This window comes from Balearica regulorum, chromosome 5 (genome assembly GCF_011004875.1).
Source record: "Balearica regulorum gibbericeps isolate bBalReg1 chromosome 5, bBalReg1.pri, whole genome shotgun sequence".
Classification (NCBI taxonomy): domain Eukaryota; kingdom Metazoa; phylum Chordata; class Aves; order Gruiformes; family Gruidae; genus Balearica; species Balearica regulorum.
The window spans coordinates 40,248,625-40,268,089 of NC_046188.1; the positions used below are offsets into that span (position 1 = coordinate 40,248,625).

General features: G+C 42.6%; 1 long non-coding RNA gene across 1 annotated transcript; it reads right to left on the reverse strand.

Annotated features, from left to right (window-relative positions):
- Positions 1-9,643: 9,643 nt before the first annotated feature.
- On the reverse strand, positions 9,644-17,764 carry LOC142602054 (uncharacterized). Its single transcript, XR_012835704.1, has 3 exons — positions 17,514-17,764; positions 12,386-12,626; positions 9,644-11,127 (listed from the first exon to the last, which is right to left on the reverse strand). It is a non-coding gene; the product is annotated as an uncharacterized LOC142602054 (long non-coding RNA).
- Between the last annotated feature and the right edge of the window lie 1,701 nt (positions 17,765-19,465).

The window sequence follows — 19,465 nt, forward strand, 5'->3', positions numbered from 1 at the left end:
GAGTTGTTTTTATACTATGGTAACTTGCCCCTTTCCTGAGCATTATATCTAAGAAAATTCCCTTCTGTGTTTTATTGGGCATCCTAACCATTGTTTCATTGTATAGAACAGGTTTGCTAAGAGTTGGCATCACTAGCATCTGTTTGCATATCTGAGCCAATTCTCAGTTAAAAGTTGTTACTTAAATGCACCAGTCATCTTTATTGTTTGTTTTTGGCTTAAATGTGCACCATGGGAGCACTGGCTCCGTTAAGAGTTACTTTAGAATCTGTAGAAATACACAAAAGCCTTTCCACATACTTGAATGGGTGTTAAATGTACAACCCAAGAGCAAGCTCAGAATCTTCAAACACTAAATTTCCAGTCTTCCACTCTCCAGAGCTGCTTCTGCTATCCTGAAGTTTTAATTTATAAACTAGTGTGGAGTTACGGTGGTGGAGACTGTAGAATTTATACTCACAGAAACTGTTCAAGTTTATGTATTTGAATCTCAAAATAAATTCAAAAGGGAAATCTGCTTTTCAAGCCCAGGCCAATATATATTAAAATACCAAGTCTTATGCACACATTCAAAAACCAGGATGAAATTCTCTAGATGTGCCCTCTTGTGCCAAATCATGATAGTTCATGTTCCAAATGAGATCTTGCAACTAAAGATCATCTCAATACTTGGGTCCATAAGGTTCAGTTGAGGATAGTTTTGCATTTGGGTGGTTACTACATAAGCGTGAAGGTTGTGTCACTTCTCTCCTTTGTCTTAAAACGCCAGTCTAATTTGAGATCATGAACTGTTTCAGCTTGGTTAGCTTGGTATAATTGAAAGACTTCAGATATGTAGTCTTTGTTTTTGAGAGAGTTTTCATTATTATTTAATTAGTATGTTAATGGCAGCACGTTAGACTGTAGCTGTGAAAGAACTGTTGTGTAACTCTAGTAGCTAGATCCATCTCCCTTGTGCCCAAGCAGACTGACTGGTAACCCTTGTGTGACTGTTTCAGTAGTCGTCCTTTGAAACTGGATAACATGATAGCTTTCTCTTCCCTTTCAGCTTACATCCACGATTAGTCTCCTCCTTTGGCTAAGCTTTAAATAAATAAATGAGAAAGCATAAGACCAAGTTACAGATTTGCCTAAAAACCAGCCACTTTCATTTCTCCTTTTTTGTGTTGGGGGATTTAATCCAGAGCAAAAAGACTTCTTGTAGCAAAGGTATATGACGCTGTATGGCTTTTGTGGTGGCACTCAAATTCAAATGTCATCTGGGTGAGGTGAGTCTTGAAGGTATGCACTTGTTATTGCAACACATTCAGAATAATTTTGACTGGGCAGATGATGACTTCTTTGAGCCAAATAATCAAGGGCTGTCCTCCACTAAAAATGGCTGTTCTGAATGTACAAAGCAGACCCTGATGATTTCAGGCATAGGACACTGGTGCTTCTTGGATATGTAGATATATATCTGTACCTATAGAGATGTAGGTATATATTATATGCACTCTGGGCCTCTGGTTGACAACTGTTCTGCCGTTAGTGCAGTCAAGAATTAAATATGCAGGAGTACATTTTGGGTGGGCGGTACTGTATGAAGAAACTTCACAAAATGCTTTATTTAAAAAAAATAATTACTTTTGGCAATGATGCTCTTGAAACGAGTTGAATAGACTGTGGAACATGTCTGCACTGTGATTGCATCTCAGTGGTAACTTGGTCATTGGGAATGGTGAAACGTGAACCAGATGGAATTCTTTTACACTCAAAGCATTTGCTGTTTTCTTTTTTACAAACACTGGTTTGTACATAATCTGAATTGAATGTGAATGTTTTTTAAACACCTTTCCAGTTCTTGATAAGATACGTTTTTGATAGATTATTGCAGATTTTCCTGTATTTGTCTAATTATTAAAATAAAAACTGCATGGATCCTGACTTGACTTGCCTTAACCATATTATTTTAAAGCCATCACTTAAAGCTGTTGGAGGCCTGAACACTGTAGCTATTTTTAGTCAATATTTAATGAATTAAGATTCCTGTCTTAAAACACTTAAGTAGCCGCTTTATTTCCCAGCGGAAAAGCTTCAAACTGATGTCTGTAGAAGTACTTTCTTCTAAAAGCTACTTTTTGTGTTCATTTAAAGAGTCAAAGCCTGTTGCAAAAGCACCCATGAGGTATAATAAGGCATGAAAAAAATGATATGAGATTATACTCAAACACCAGCTGGCACAATGAAGATCTGTGTTACCCAGGAAGAATACATAGGATGCTCAGAAAGAAAACACTTCATGAACAGTAATATGTGGTGGTGTTTTGGTGTTGATTTCACATCAATACGATTGAAAAGCTTTTCCCTAATAGCATATTTTTTTGTTGTTTTGGAGAAGCATTCACTGCAAAGTTCAGATTTGTCTGAGTTGACTGACTGCTGTTGCAGATGTTTCTTTGGGGGATTGGCTTGTCTCTGCATGGAAGACCTAAAGAAAGGTCCATCCTGACAAGTAGAAAGTCAAGCACAGGTGGTAGGAGACCTGCATGGATGAGCAAGGAGCTCCTAACGGAACTCAAACATGAAGTGTAGAAGAGGTGGAAGCAAGGGCAGATGACCCAAAAGGAGCATAGAGTTGCTTTATGATCTTGCAGGGCTATGGTTAGGAAAGCCAAGGCCCCTCTGCAGTTGAATCTGGCAAGCGATGTGAAGGGCAAGAAGAAAGGTTTCTACAACTATGTAACAGTAAAAGAAAGACTAGGGCAAAAAGATGCCCCCTCTGCTGAATGGAATGGGGAAACTTGTGACAATGATGTGATGGAGAGGGCTGAGGTACTTGATGTCTTCCTTGCCTCAGTCTGGATTGGTAAGACTGGCCTTAAGGAATCCCATACCCCTGAGACCAGCGGGAAAGTCTGGAACAAGGTAGACTTACCTTCAGTGGAAGAGGCCAGGTTAGGGAACATGTAGCAAACTGAAGTCTATTAGGCCCAACAGGTTGCACCCGTAAGTGCTGAAGGAGTTGGCTGATGTCATTGCGAGGCCACTCTCAATTGTCTTTGAATGGTCATGGTGGTTGGGAAAGGTTCCTGAAGATGAAGAGAGCAAATTTCATTCCTATCCTCAAGAGAAAGAACTACTGGGAAGCCACAGGCCAGTCAGCTTCACCTCAGTCCCTGGGAACTTGACAGAGAAAATCATCTTGGAAAGCACTTCCAAAGACATGAAGGACAAGAGGATGACTGGGAGTAGTTAACATGGATTTACAAAGGGGAAATCATGCTTGACCAATCTCATTGCCTTCTGCAATGAGGTGACTGGCTTGCTGGATGAGGGGAAGGCAGTTGATGCTGTTTACTTTGACTTTTGTAAAGCTTTTGACAGTGTCTCCCATGACATCATCATAGACAGGCAGACAAAGCACGGGTTAGATGAGTGATTAGTGAGATGGTCTGAAAACTGGCGCAATGTCTGGGCCAGAGGATTGCAATCAGCACTACAAAATCCAGTTGGTGACAAGTTGCTAGTGGTGTACCCAAGGGCTCAGTACTGGGGTCAATGCTGTTCAACATCTTCATTAATGATCTGGATGATAGAATGAAGCACACCCTCAGCAAGTTTACCAGTGTTAAAAAATGGAAGGAGTGGCTGATAGACCAGATGACTATGCTGCTCTTTAGAGGAACCTCAACAGGCTGGAGCACCAGGCAGAAAGGGATCTCATGAAGCGCAACCAGGGGAAATGCAAAGCCCGGGCACCAGTATGTGCTGGAAAGCAGCTCTGCAGAGAAGGACTTTGGGGACCTGGTGGACAGCAAGCTGACCATGAGGCAGCAATGCACCCTTACAGCAAAGAAGGCCAGTAGCATCCTGGGCTGCATCAGGAGTGTTGCCAGCAGGTCAAGGTAGGTGATCCTTCCTCTCTGTTCAGCACTGGTGAGGCCACATCTGGAGTGCTGTGTCCAGTTCTGGGCTCCCCAATACAAGGAAGACTGGGCTTACTGGAGCAAGTCCAGCACAGGGCCACAAAATTGTGTCAGAATATGTGGATTTCTTAATTGCAATCTAGTTCTGAGGTGTGATACAATGAAATGTTTTGGGAATAGAAATATTTTTTGGAACTAGGAGCTAAAAACTCCTCTAGAAGTTACTTGGGACCTAATTTGAGCTTCCATCTTAGTAGTATTTTATCTTACTGAGGTTAAATACTGAACTTGGAGATATGATTGTAATATCATAATATAATATTAATAATTACCCCTTTGTTTTCTTCATTCAATTTTTAATGTAATCTTTTGGGGATCAGTAAATAAGTTTCTTTTATTGACAGTATCAGCTCTTATGGAGAATTCAGCTTGGTCTGTAGCAGTCACTGCTAGGTGCTTTTAAATTACTGAGAAATTGCAATTACAGGTACCTTTAAGACCAAATTCTGGTGTGTAAATATCAGGAATTTGTGAACTCTATAGAGAAAAGAACCAGCCTTTATTGACAGGAGCTAACAGAACTGGGGTTTGGATCAGGAAACAATCAGTCGCTTCCTGAGTTTTACAACCTGAATTTGGTTCTCTTCTTTTTAAAGCCCCCTTTGCTGCAGGAACATGATTTCAACTTCACGTCAAGAGGCCCTGATGGATAGTACCAATGTAATTGGATTAGATTTGCTTTTTCTTTGTTTTGAAATATGCTTTTAATCTAAACTGACTGGAGTAATGGATAGACTTCTGTGTTCGTATGAATTTTCTCATTTCAATAGTTCGAGATACGGATTACCCGCTTTGATCTGAGTAGTGCTGCTGTCAGAATTAAGCATTGTACTTCTTACTGGTTTTGTTTACAAGTCAGCGTGAATGTACTTGGAGAATGCCTCAGAGCACAGCTGGATATGCATCCAATGTAGTAGCTGCATATCCCATTCAATCAATGGTTTATTTTGCCATCTTCCACAAGAAAATACTAATCACTGATACGATAACAGACTCAAACAAAGAGTGTCGTGCTGCCCTGCAGTTATTGGCAGACTCATGCCCTGGGCGCAAACTTAACTGATGCTGTTTGGTAATGAACTGTGTGACAAATTCTGCTTCCAGTTGTTACCTGTGAGGAAGGAATTAATTCAGACTTGGATGCAACAGAATACCTGTGGGATTCAAGGGGGAGATTTGTAAGAAGATCAAAACTGGCTGGTGTCGGGCAGCATGGAGCAGCTAGAGGGTTGGTAAGTCCCCAGAGTGCTCCGTTTCAGCAGGGGGATTGATTACCGTCTGGGGGCAAGAAACAAACGTCGCCTCGGAGCAGAAGTGAGAGAGCAGCGCCTGTCCTGGTGTCTGCAGCCAGCTCCCAGCAATAATCACTTCTAAAGCTGTAATCACAGCCACATGGCAGCACTGTGCCTTTTTTACTGCTTTCTATTCTTAGCGCTCGTAACAAGGGATTAAAGAGCACCATAAAAATATATGCTTAAAAAAAAGTAGACTGTTACAAAATATGACTTCCTTTTAAAGCACTGTATTTAGTATATGATGAATCCTGTAGGGGAGGCATGTATGCATTTCCAGTCACTGCTAAGGTTTCAAAACTATTTTAAGAACAGCAGAACCTGGCTGTTGTCATAGTAGCAATAAACCTTCTAATCCCACTTCCTGTGGAGATGAAGCTGTTGTGTACTTAATCTGCTTAAAGATCGTCAAGGCTGTTTGTGTGACAGGGGACTAGGGATACTGCACTAAGAAGATGCTACTTGTTGCCCCCCAGAAAGTTTAGTGCTTTTTGTTTAGTTTAATAATGTTTGACTGGGATTTGCTGATAGATCTTAGGACAAGCTGGTAGGAGGGCAGTCACCTGGGAAGCTAGCCTTCATTTGTATCAGTGTCTCAGTACTGACAACTTGTCATCATGGTTAAATGAACAGGTTGCCCGGAGAGGCTGTGGATGCCCCCTCCTTGGCAGTGTTCAAGGCCAGGTTGGATGGGGCTTTGGGCAACGTGGTCTAGTGGAGGGTGGCCCTGCCCATTGCAGGGGGGTTGGAACTAGATAGTCTTTGAGGTCCCTTCCAACCCAAACCATTCTGTGATTCTATGAGTCTATGAAATGAAAATGTTTCTAGGTATTTCTGGGCAAGAGCTTGCCACTATCATGGATCTCCCATAGTTTAAAAGCATCCTTTTTGAGGAAGTCCTTTCATCCTCAGTGCTTCTATTTGTTAGAGTCTCTAAGGCTTCCCAAACAGTGTTGGGTCATATTTGTATATTGCTGTAAAGTCTGTAGTCCCTGAAAAGTTAACGAAATTAAAAATTCCTTGAAATATTTGGATAACACAGGGTGACTTATGCTTAAATGTACAATGGCTAGTCAAGGGAAAACCATGTAAAACCGACAGATTCTTCAACTTTTCTGGAGATCAGTTCAGCTAGGTAGGGAGAATTTTAAATGTCATGTCAAATAATCATTATAATAGAATTTGGTGTGCTGAACCAAAAATGACCTGAATGTTCATATGTATCTAGAACTGAGAGACCTTCCTTCTCACCAGATCACATTTCTCAGTGATCTGCGCTATTGCAAATTTATTTGGTGTCGTCTGGTTACAGTACTGGATTACATAACCTCCCATTCTGCAAATAAACAATATGCATCTTTTCTTTGCACCAGTATTTTGATTCATATGTACTGAATAATAGCAACAGTTTGGGGATTTCTCGTTGTTTGTTTTCCTGAAGTCTGCATGTTCTGGCTAGATGGACGCTCAGTCTTTAGTAAGAGTAAATAAAAGTCACATGACAGAGTAAATAAAAGAATTTTTCCAACTTTAGTTATTTATTTGCAAAGTTTTTAAAAATATATATATATTTGATTGCCCCTCTATAAAGTTTTGATCATGGATGATTGTTTTCTTTCCCTCCTTTCCAGCAGCCCTTAGTTCAATGTGACATGGAAAGACGTGTTAGACAAACCATTGGCTATTATTCTTGTCCCTGCCTGCGGATGAGTTTCTGGTATTAGAGGGAAGCCGGCCAGTTACTGCAAAAATTCTGCAACAGTCTTTTGACTGAAATGCTGTAGCAGTTTTGAATAACTAACTACCCCTTTGGTGACTTTTGTTTGGTGCCTGGTGCTACCACTAAACCTTTTCATCAGATCTAATTACACCTCAGGGTGCCTTGCTCACTGAGTTGCCTGGTCCATCATTTGAGTCCTCTACATCTGATCTGCCCTTGCAGGCTTTGGAGATGCTGGCTGACCCCCATCCGCACTGAGGGATGGGGGAAGGTGGCTCCTTCCTTTCTCCCCTTCCTTTTCACTGTGCTGCCTTCAGGCACCATGGGGAGGGAGCAGCGAACACCCCTCAGCTGGGGCACAGGCCAAGGAAATCCCCTCAGCCTGTCCCATGTGGTCCCCAGGAGGTGTCCTGTAGAGAGTCCTTCCCAGAAGGCTGGTTAGGTGGGATGGAGGGTGTCTTCCCAGTAGAATTGTTTGTGTTACTGTTTGGAGGGACTTTGGAAACTTTCCAGTTTGACATTCTGAACAAAATGAAGTTCTTGTTTTAAAACAGCTTCTGTTTTGAAACATTCTTAACATTTAAAAATAGTAATTCAGGTTTTTTTACTGTTCTATTTAATCTGAACGTTTCAACGCGTTGTCCCACTTTGGAAGTTTTTTCACCACAAATCTTCAATAATTTTATGGCATCAGGCAACTGTTTCTGCCTCTTCTTAGATGGTAAAAATGCTGGAGAGGAGGTCAGTTTATACAAGCAACCTGTCACTGTTTGGTATTTATGCTGCCCAGTTGATTTCTTAGCAAGAATAATTCTGTTAAACTCTGGGGATTACTCTGTTAAAGGTATCAGTTTTTCTTTACTGAGCTCTGTTATGCTAAATTAATTCTTAAATGATTTCATCTGACTGATGAGTAGATGGAGGCTGAATGGAAAGAAGTACCTCTGTATTCATTAATACCTCTGTAGACATTTACAATATTGAGGCATATTATTTTAATTTTTGCCAAGGATTTTGATCATAATTTTGGGCGAGTATCCTTTTGGTACAGTATTCTAGACAAAAACTTGTAAATCATGTAGTTTTATGTCCAGCTCAAGTGCTGCAAAATTGCCTAAGATATGATTAATACTTACAATAGTAGCTAAAATTAAATTTCATGCTTTAGTAAGAAAGCAGATTTTATCAGTAGTCTCTTAAGCTCTGCAGGGTGAGATCATCATTATGTCAACATCTTATACAGTGCCGAGTGTTTTGACACTCGTAGTAATGGCGTTTTTCTTTTAGTAGAAGCAAATTGAACAGCTGGGTACAAACGTCTCCCATTCTGTTACAGAAATGGTCAGTGCCTCCAGGTGCTGCTTCATCTTTAGTGGGGTTTTTTTCCAAATGGTTTTACTATAATTATAGAGATGAGAGCTCTTTATGCTTAATCTTGTAATGAGTTTGTTTGCGTAATGCATTTACCCAAGTGGACTTCCTAGATGGTGAAGCACAGAGCTTGTGCATGCTGCGCTGGCTGCTCGACATGCCACTGAGGATAAACCAGGGATAAGTGAACAGGTTGCATGACAGAACAGTGTGGAAGGCTCTGACTCTTATCACTTGAGTTAGTATCACACTGTGTATTAAAAAATAGTGTTAAAATAGTGACCGTTGCTAGCTGAGGACGATAACCTTAAATTAGCTGCTCTGAGACAGTCAAGTGCTGCCTCCCGCTGCAGTTCTCTGAATGTTGCATTGGGTGTTGGTGTCTGTGGCTGATAAAACCAGAAATAGGTAGAGCATTGTAAGTATAGGCCTGAGAAGATGAGGTATGTGTTTTGTGGCTTTATTTCTTATTCCACAGGGTTTGTATTGAGAGGTTTGCTTTGTCAGCCTGAGCAGTTATTTAAAAGCCATTCTCATTGGGGTTTGCAGTTTTCTCTTCCCATTTAAAAATCTAGGCTAGTGCTCGTGTTGCTGAGAAAACCCCCGGAGAGAGAGTGAGGTAAACTTACTGATTTATTCCACAAATGTTCCCAGGACCCCTTTGAAACAAGCTAGAAACTGGAATGCCTGTGGTCTGCTTTCAGATGGATTCTTAAAGGGTATGATTTTTGCATCTCCTCCTCAGACTCTCAGAGGTATGCACATGATAGGAAACCTGCGTTTCTGGCTCGTGTGTGCCTCTGGGTGAGAGGAACGGTTGATTCTCTTTGGCTCAGAGACCTGTGAAGAAGAGACACAAGTATGTCTCACATGAAGCATCCTCAGCTTGGCAGCCTCATGCTGTAATTTGCTTCTAGTGCTAAAACCAGCATAGTTGAGTGTGCTATTGCACTCCAATGTGGTAGCTCCCAGCTCTTAGGGGAAAGCACCAGAAGTTCCAATTCCACCTGTGCCACTTTTTACAATTTTCCTGCCATCCGCAAAAGCGGGAGTGGGTGTTCCCTGTGGCTGCTCCCCTGTTTTGTTCCCGATTAGCTCTGCCTGTCCTGCTTTCATATATCTCAAATCCATGTGCATGAGGGAAAGGTGGAATAGAGGAAGAACACGCGGGAGAAGGCTGATGGATTTAGCAATGATGTCTCTCAATGTAGTATGTACTGTAGTGAGAGGTTTAACACAAAGTTTTCCTGATTTAATATAGATATGAAATGACCAGACAGGCACCATTTGGCTGAGTGCATAGAAATCACTGCTGTTCTTAAAATGACGATCGCACAGTCAGGCCTTTGATAATTACAGAAATATTCTTTCAGCTGAGCTTTCTTCCCTACAATGTGCAGAGGACCTGGGCATGACTGCAAGACAGTCCTAGAAATATCTTGCCATGCAGTTTTCAATCTTTCTTCCTAAAGCTGGTTCCTAGAGTCCGCATTTTTTGAAATCAGCATCTTCTGTGGACACTTGTCCAAGTTTCAAACTTTTTTTTTGGCCCCTTTGTAACAAGATGTCCAGAACGAAACATTACAGATCACCTCCAGCGGGGTGGAGGGAGGGAGAAGCTGAAGGTACTTCATCTCCCTATGGCGCAATGCCTACATGGAATATAGCCTAGCAGTGCTTTATTATTTTCCCCTGCAATGGTGTATCACAAATTTCTGTGTAACATGCTGTTTCCCCAACACTCCTAACACTGCTGTTTGCTGTGTGTCCTTGTGCACTGAATTCTTGCGGTTTGAATTCTTTTTCTCAGGCATGCTGTTCTGCATTTTGCCCGGATTAATTCAGTCTCATTGGTGTTTGTCTCTGGCTCCAGTTCTCCTGCAACAGTAGAGTCCAGCATTGAATAAAGGTAACCAACTACAATGCACGTTAGAGTCTCATCGCTGCATTTCTCTAGCTCTAGTGATTTTTGCATCATTCTCCCAGGGCAATTTTCATGATTATGTCTTTAATTCCTACTTCTTACTTCATCAAAGAATATTTTGAATCAAACCAACCCTAGTAATGATTCCCATCTTTCTTGGTTAGAAACTCCTCTCCTGCTACTCCTTGTTTTCATTTTACATTGTTATTTATTTCAGTAGTGTCTCTTACGCAGTTTCTGTTACCAAGATTCTGTCTGTATCCAAGGCAACTTAAATAATTCTGAAAGTAAGATAGTGAGAGGTGATGTATCAACTACTAATATCCAAGTAAATGACCTCTGTGGCACTCCCTTTATGCATCGTTGTAATTCTGCTTGATTTGAAATGTTTGGGTGCAGTGTGTACAGTTGTGGAGACAGGGAAGATTCCTCGCTAATGAAGACCTGCTGTTTTGTAATGCTGCAACGTGTTCCAGCCTATTCCAGTGCCATGTGCATCACGTGGGATCTGGGCTGACAGCCAGTGCAAATGTTTCTTCAAGGACTTTAGGACATATTCTAATTACGTTTAGATTCTCCCACTCTCTTTTCATCTGAAGGATGTCACTCTTTCTGCTCATTTCAAAGTGTGGTGCAAAGCGCTCCATCTGCCAGCGTGAGAGGGGCCCACTGGTGCGCTTGTGCGAGAGGCTGTAGGACGTCTGGCTTTGCGAGTGACTCTTTAACCTCCAGCTGTGAGAAGTCCCAGGCCTTTGAACACTGTCAGAGCTTGGCCAGGGTCCAGTGGTGTTTTCATCCGCTGCTGGAGGAGATGTAAAATTCCCCGCAAGAAAGAGCTTCATTTCTCTGAGCCTAGCAGGGGAAAAAGGGGGGGTGAGTTGTGGGATGAAGCATCTGAAACTCTCCATAGCTGAAAAAAAGTGACGTTTCGTGGAGGAAAATGGAGGAAAAATGTATTTGTGGGAGCTATGGGTGTGAACACGTGTATTCTCTCTCAACCTGGTATTGAATGTGTGTCATGGGACTAGAGGATCTTATCTAGGGGTCTTTTTTTAAGGGAACTGGAATTGCAAAACAGCATGCAGGCATAATGATCATTAGGCAATACTGCACACTGGAACATAATTCTGCGGAGTGAATACAGCGAGGGCAGATCCATGTCTGTATGTGATATATGGCAAATGAGGCTGTGCGTTTCTGTGGGTCTGTAGAACCTGAGGCTGAGGAGGGCTTTGGAAAAGCTGCTGACTCAGTCTGGAGGAAATGTTCCTGATACGAGGAGGAAGGAGAGAGACTCTTTTCTGTCCTTACTTTGCAAGATATCCAAGGGCAAGGAGGCTGTATTCTTGTCTCTGCTGTGGTCTCTGCCCTCTGACCAGACAGTCAGTGCTAAATTGCACGGGTTCTTTCCTGGAGAGCCACATGCAGTAACACCTTTTCAGCCAAATTAATTTCTCAAGGGGGATATTGTTACATCAGATCCCTGGCTAATTAATGATTCTTATTGTCTAGGCAAGTGCATTAATTAACCGGATACATAAGAAAGTCTGGGTCAAACTTCAGAAAGTCGGCCAGACTCTCTCAATCCCTTGTGGCTGCCGGGATCATCCTGCTGCCTGGTGTGACCTGAGGCACCAGTGTATTGTCAGGCTGGCGTGTCTCAGTCCTCATCCTCACAGGTTCACGGTAGTGTGCAGCAGCAGTTGGAGACACTGTTGTGGGTGGCATGTGTGTCCAGGAACAAGTTTTTGTGCAACTTCTGGGGCCAGTGTTACTGATAGAGCTGAAGTGATTTCAGGAAGGGAATGGGACCAGGGTTTAAAATCTCTAGGCTGCACGTCCCTAACAGAACACAAGCCACCTTCAACTGGTACATGGCCTGGTAACTGTGGTGGCCACTGGTTGTGATAACCATTGTGAACGCCTTCAGTAGAAGGTGGGATACAGGCTGTTGTGGAGTTAGTTGTTTTTTCTCGTGGAAAAAAGAAAGGAAATCTATGTTTTGTTCCTTCCATCTTGCCCAAGCATAAGATTAGGAGAGAGGAAGAGAAACTGAGGCTAATTCTCCTCTTTGCCTATACTTGGCTTATATCGCTGTAAGCTTGCTTACCTCAATATATGTAAGATGAAAGTCAGGCTGTGCTCTTGGGATGGGGTGCGCAAGACTGGAGTAGGTGTCTGGCTTGAAGAGGTTTCTTTGTACTTTAATGGGCACTGCAAGGAGTTCCCAAGAGAATTCTTCGATGAAAGCTGTTTTTCTATGGGCAGGCTGCAGAGACTCTCATTATTGCTCTGGCTTTTGCTGCACAGCACATATGTTACTGCAGGGTTGTCAGCCCTTCAGTAGATTTCTACAGCGCGATAAAAATAAGTAGATTAACCAAGCAAAGAAGATTAGAGACACTTTGGGGAAGGAAAGGGAAGGGAGGAGGCTGAGGAGGGAGTATAAAAAGAGACCACAAGACTGTGAGTGCCAGGCTTCCTGGTGCATGTTACACAGGGTGGCTTTCTTTGTCCCTTTTGGGTTTGGGTTAGGCAGACTGAACAGAACCAATCCTGACACCATGTCCAAAGAGAAACTGGAGTCACTAGTCAAGAACATGGAGATCATGCTCTCTGAGGTAGAGCAGCTGAAGATCCACTGCACCAAGCAAACGGAGGAGGTGAACCAGGTGGTACAGGAACTGCGCCGAGAGAACAGGGAGCTGACGGAGAAGTACGAGCACATCTGTCAGGACCTGAAGGAGGCCAAGGAGGCCATTGCCCAGCTGCAGGACACCAAGTTTGCCTTTGAGGCAAAGGAGCGGCAAGCACAGAAGCTCAACCGGCAGCTGTGAAGTGGCAGGAAAGAGAAGCGAGAGATTTATTAACCTGATCTAAGAGTAAACAGAAACCTTCCACTGCTGCAATCAAAAATCCCTGGATTGGTATTTTAAAGCAACCCTTTCCCTTCCTTCTCGGACTAAACCTGCGTGCTGGAAAAACACCGTCTCTTTGTGGAGGCAAGATCTCAGGCGCAGCTGGAATTCTGCCCCAGAAGGCTCCTTTGTTAATGACTAAATACCTTATTATGCTGGGAGGGAAATCTCATTCCAGAATCCCTTGTCAGAGATCTAAGCCATAGGCGTACAGCAACGGCTGGCAGGATCTGGGCACCTTCTCATGCCCCGTAGGAATTGCACAAGGACAGAGCCTGGAAAAAGAACCACTGGAGAGAGCTGTGCTGCAAGAGTCTGCTGAGATGGAGAGAAGGATCATCGTCTTGACAGCCCCGTTGCTCTCTTTCGTTGCTAACTTTTCTCCATTGCACAGCAAGGCTGTGATGCTGTCCTTAGCAGGGTGTCGGCTTCCTTGCTGCTTGATGCTGGAAGACATCAGCAAGAGCTTACGTCATGCCTCATGCTTCCAAGTACTTGCTATCAAGGGCATGTCGGTCCAAAGGATCTTTTAATGCTATTACAGTCGGTGTTGTCTCTTCCAATTCCAAACTGGAAAGGTTTCCATTTCAATTTCCATTTCAATAGCATTAAATCCTGATGACTCCATGTTTAGTATGCTAGAGTTAAACCTCTGCTGAATATAACACTCTTGTAACCAAAGAGCTATGTTTTGGCACTGGATTTACTTTTCTTAAGCAGAAGTAACGTGTATAAACGGACCGGGAATTAGGAGGGATAAATGTACATGGGGTGTGGGGGTGAGAATTGCTTGTCAGAGGTTTTGCTTTCAACTTTTCTCTCTTCTCCTGTTTCTCTTAAGCAGTATTTGGAGTAGTCAGTGCCAAGCCCAGCTAAGAGCAGGTGACTTTTGGACTCCACAGTGAATAGCAGGAGATCTCAGGGGGGAGGAGAGTGGAGTGAATGCTGAGAGAGAAATCCCAAGTGTTTAAATGGAGAAAAAGCCTGAATGTTTAAATGGAGAATAGCTGGAATAGTTCCAGGAGGATCTTTCTTCATGTTGGTGGTGACGTAGCCAGCCTCCTCCTTGCCTCCGAAGCTTTGCTGTATTGTTACCTCTGCCGGGCAAGCTCCCCCTTCCCAGTGAGGGCTGATGTTTGGGAGAAGCAGAGAAGCTGTTTCTATCCCAGAGGGGCTCAAGGTCCGTGTGGCATCAGGAGCCCAGCACACTGTGCGGGGGCGGAGGGGACTGACCGCACCGCGAGCAGGGACTCAGCCCACGGGGAAAGGGAAACCTGGCTGCTCTGGTTTCCCCACAGCGATTTGGGCAGGGGCAGAACAGTTCAGCAAGACCTCCTCCTAGGACTCAGTCCAGCACTGGTGAAAATAATTGTAGTTTTGTCATCAATTATAAAATTACTGAGATCAGGCCTAGAATTAGCTAGTTATTGTTCCTTCTCTGCTCTCCCCTCTGCCACATCAGTCTAGGCCTGATCCAAAGACTTTAGAAATTAAGATCTTCCCATTAATTTGACTGAGCTCTGGGCCAGACCTTCTGAGCAGAGGGCTGCTGTTTGCGTGGCAAACAAAGCACTGGGGTGTCCATGGGGAACAGTTTTCTGTGCATCACTGTAAGTGGGAGCTGTGACAACATGTTTTGTTAAATTTGCGTGAGCTAGACTTTTATTTTTGCTATTTTGGGTGGAGCAGATTGGAAGATCCGGAAAACATTTGGGAGATAGGAGACTGTCCTTTATGTTTTCAAATATAATCTGAATACAAATGACCAGCCTTGACCCTTTGCTCCTTGCTCACCAGAGACAGCTTGGGGAGTGCAAGAAATCAACATTAATCACTACATTTGTTTGTGTAAGAACTAATAATGTTTTCTTTTGAAATTAATTCTCTAGCTCGAATCTGCTAACCACCTGTGATTTCTTCTACTTTTTATACATCATTAACATGTAAAACCAACAATAAAAGGAAAACAAACAGCTGAGGGAGCGTCTGTTCTGGATATGTCATTGCCTCATTTAATGCACATATATGTTATTTTTTGAGTGTATGTGTGTATGCTTGCTAAATATAATTATTCCTGTTTAACTCCTGTGCAGCAAGGAATGGACTAATGGAGACCGTCCAGATCTCTCTGTGTTCCCAGGTTAATCTCTCTAAATGCGATTCTCTGTGTGGCTGCCAAGTTCACCCTACGCAATATTTAAATCCATGATACAGAAAAAGAACATGGGATTGCAGTGTCCTTATGATCAGTTTCTTAATAATTAGCAGGATTCAAAGTGTCTCATTTTAAGGAAAACTGTGAGAATGATTTGATGTAAATATCCTAAAATTTAGGATGGCACATTCAAAAAACTGGATGCGTTATCCAGTGCTAGAAAAAATTAACATAACACCTCTTCCCTTCCAATAGACTCAGTTGTGTCCTGGTTTTGCTTACATGGGTTAAACTTGGGAGTAGTTAGGCTGGTTTAAAATTGATGTATGTTCCATTATGAGTAGGTCCTCTGTTTTTTATATGCAAATGTTTGTGTATCCAAGTATAGTCTTAGCAATGGATTTGTGCCTTCACTTGTATCCTGAGGTGCAGTGCATAGGAGCACCTTTCACAACAAAGTTTGCCTGGAATTAGTCACAGCACTTTGAAGTTGGTTTTGCTTTTTGAACACTGACATTATCAGTGCATGCTGCTTTTCTTCTTTAAATGGCCTAAGGATGAAGAGCTGAAACTTGTGTGCAGCATCATCAGCTTGTTCAGAAAGTTGGCCTGAATAAAAGTCTCGCCTGATTTGGGTGAGAATCAAAATAAATATGAAGTGACAGACTTACCATTTCCCTCATCTAGGAAAGGGATGAAGAGAGGTATCTAATTGTTTGAATACAAAAAGGCAATTTATTTGAAGGCTCTCTTGGAGAGCACAGCACAGGAATTGGCTCAGTTGTCAAGAAGGGACGAAGAGAAGAGGACCCAGTCAGACCAGGTGCCTGTGAGTTGATCTGTTCCTGAAGCAGATGATAGCAAAATACTGATTGCATTGGTTTTCACTGTTCTGGGCTGCATTATATGGAAATGTGCAAGAAGGGAGACTGGATAGGAATGGAGCTGATGCGTCTCTTTCTCTGACATTCAACAAGAATGTGCTCGGGTGAGGGGGAGGGAGTTTAATGATGCGTGTGAGCATATGAGCTGATGGATGGGAATCCTGGGCTAGTAGCTCACAACGGACAGGAAAACATGTTGGTGAATCAAAAGTAGAAGCTAGAGGTATCTTGGGATTTGTAAATCAAATATGTGAAGAGAAGCACAAATTTGTTGGGGAGTACTGACTTACTGAACAAGCAAAAGTGGACTGCTTCTGTGCAACCAGAAAAACATGAGGTAAACCTCCCAAAATTCCCCAAAACTTCATGAAAGCATGGTGCTAAAACCCCTGCATGAAAGAGGTGAAAAAGCCCTATGTGATACTTATTTCATTACCTATCACTGCTCATGAAAACCTGCTTTTGGAAAGATCTCCAGATTTTAGAAATGCAGTGTCTCCAGGAGAACTTGAAAAGGTCAGCAGGTGGAGTTTGATCCTCTTGACTAAAAATCACTGGAAATGTGAATACAATGTAGAAGTTGATTGTTTCAGAAGTCTAGGTCTGTATGTGTCTAGTTCTCTGTAGTGATAGTTTCGCAGTCCTCAAAGCCCTATGTGTCTCTATGCCATGGTTTCCTGATCACAATAGCCTCCTGGGAGGTTCAGATCTCCTAAACAAACTGAACACAGAACCTTTGCTTCCTCAGGTGAATGCTGAAGCCACTGACACCAGCTTCTCATCTGGAGGCTTTGTGAGTGCTATCTGAAATTCTTGGGTGCTGCTCAGGGGGAGGGGAGACGAGGTAGAAGACTTAGGAGTGGAGTTCCCTCCTGGGAAGAAGGAGGGGTGGGGAGAAGGTGGTTTTAGTTTTGTTCTTATTTCTCACTAATTATTTTCCCTGAAGTCAAGTCTGTTTTGCCTATGACAGTAATCGGTGAGTGATCTCCCTGTCTTTATCGCGATTGACAGGCTTTTCCATCATATTTTGTTCCCCTGTCCTGTTGAGGACAAGGAGTGGTAGAGCAGCTTGGTGGGCATCTGGTGACCAGTCAAAGTCAACCCACCACAATGCTGTAAGTGTTAGACAGCCATAACTAGTTAGACTGGAGCTGTGTCCAGTAAAGCATGCAGATCTTTAGATACTTTAAAAACAGCCTCTGGCAAAATCCTGGTGGTTTATTTCCATGGAAGGTACTTCTGGTGTATAACAAAAGAGAAAGCAGAAGTCTTACTACTGACCTCTGGCCATGGAACTGTTGAAATCCCAGTATCACAGCTCCTGTAGTAGAGGTTGCTTCTTGCCAGAAAGACTTCACTGATGGGATTAGAAGGGATATCTTGTTCAGAAGTATCCATTTACTGTGCATTCACCTCAACTGTTTCTTCTTGATGCTGTTGCCTCCAGGCTAGCCACTGGATAGAGCTAGTGGCAACAGGCAAATGCCTGTGGTCCATAGCAAACTGTGAGTGTCTTATCAAGAGACGAGAATGGTATTGAATCAGTGGATTATCTTATTTTCACTAAATGGTAGGTGTTGAAAACAATTTCAACACAGGGATCATGTCCCTTCTCCCAGAGAAAAGGTACACACACAAAACTTTCTGTGGAACTACAGGGCAAAGGTTTCCTTCATATTTGCATTGTTTTTTTCCTGGCAAGGACTGGCCTCAAGTTTAAATCGCACGCTAGTAGCTTCTGAATTTGTCGTGTCTCTACTGGAACCAGGAAGCATGAGCAGATTTTTCTTTCCTTTTGTTAATAAAAGGAGTTTCATCAATGTTCCATGTTGCTTAGTTGTGGTAAAAGTCTGCTCAATTCCTGTTTTATTTCAGCATCTCAGGAGGTTATCTATTAAGTCTTTATGGGGTTAAAAATGGATCCAGATGTGTTTACGCACTATCTGCTTTAATGCAGTAGGCACAGCTGTTTTTGGATGTATCCTGGCTAGATTCCAACATGAGCAGTCACATTTTCCCCGTCTCTGAACTCCCTTGTAGTTTTAACTATCAACAAGAACACAAGAACCACAAGAACATTACTAAGCTTGGTCTTTCCAAAAAAAGACTCATTGAGGGTCCCGCTGCTGTGAGAAGAAATTTTAAGAATCCGTATTTATAAATTCATCTGGATTTGTGGGGTTTTTGCCTACTAGTTTTTGAACCTTTGGCATTGGATTTCAAGCCTTTTCTTACCAATGATACAGGCTAAAAGCTTTAAACAGTTCTGAAAGTGTGGTTTATTCATATAAGGCCAAGGGTTCAGGTTTTGGTTTGATCAAATACCGTGAAGCTTAGGATATAAGTGTGACAGCGGGCAGGATGGCAGTAGCCAATGGCCAGTTGCGAATACGGGTGGATAAAGAAAAAGCATGTGCTGATGTAACTTCTTTCTCATGGAAAAGGAGGGCCCACAGCTTGGCCAGGGCTTGAATTTATTTTCTTAAAGGAAAATTTGAATCTAAAGGGGCAAGACAATAATTTCTATATTCTTAATTAGGCATTAACAATGTCCAATTGTTGTCTGTCCTGACAAGGAAAACATAGGTAGCCATGCATCAGCACCACCATTAGACATTCTTCTGGGGTGTGTTGTATCTTTCAATGTTTTGGGGTTCCCCTGCTTCTAGGTGGAGGTGTTGCCATTTTGTGTTGGTTTTCCTGTTAGGGTTTATCCTTGTTTATTGTGGCAGAGTTAGCTTGGACAGGAAAGTACAGGATTGCTTTTGCATGTGGAGAAGATCTGACTTTTATTTGAACTCTGTCCCCTGTGGGATGTGTAACGGTAGGATTTGAGTACTCTGTACCTTTCGTGGCTAGTTGCCAGACAGGGATGGACCAGCAGGGATGAAAAGAGCTGTAGCCCTAGAGTAAAATTGTTTGTGGTGCATTTATGAGGCTGCTAGAAACTTTTTCTGTTCGGAGCTGTGTGTGTTTAGGCTTGTCAACAGTTGCCAGGGGATATTGTGTCCTTTTATCATCTATAAGCAGTAGTGTGGCCAAGAAGAGAGTAGTGATACCAGTTCTTGAGATTTCATTGCATATTTTGATGTCTTCCTTGGAAGATCCAGCATGTGGAGTTACCTGAAGGTAGAAGCTTCATCTTTCCTTTTGAAAGCAAGGTTCTGTCTCTCATGGCTTCAAATGAACTAATCATGAAAAAGGCCTCTCAAACTGGAAGGCAAACAAGAAGA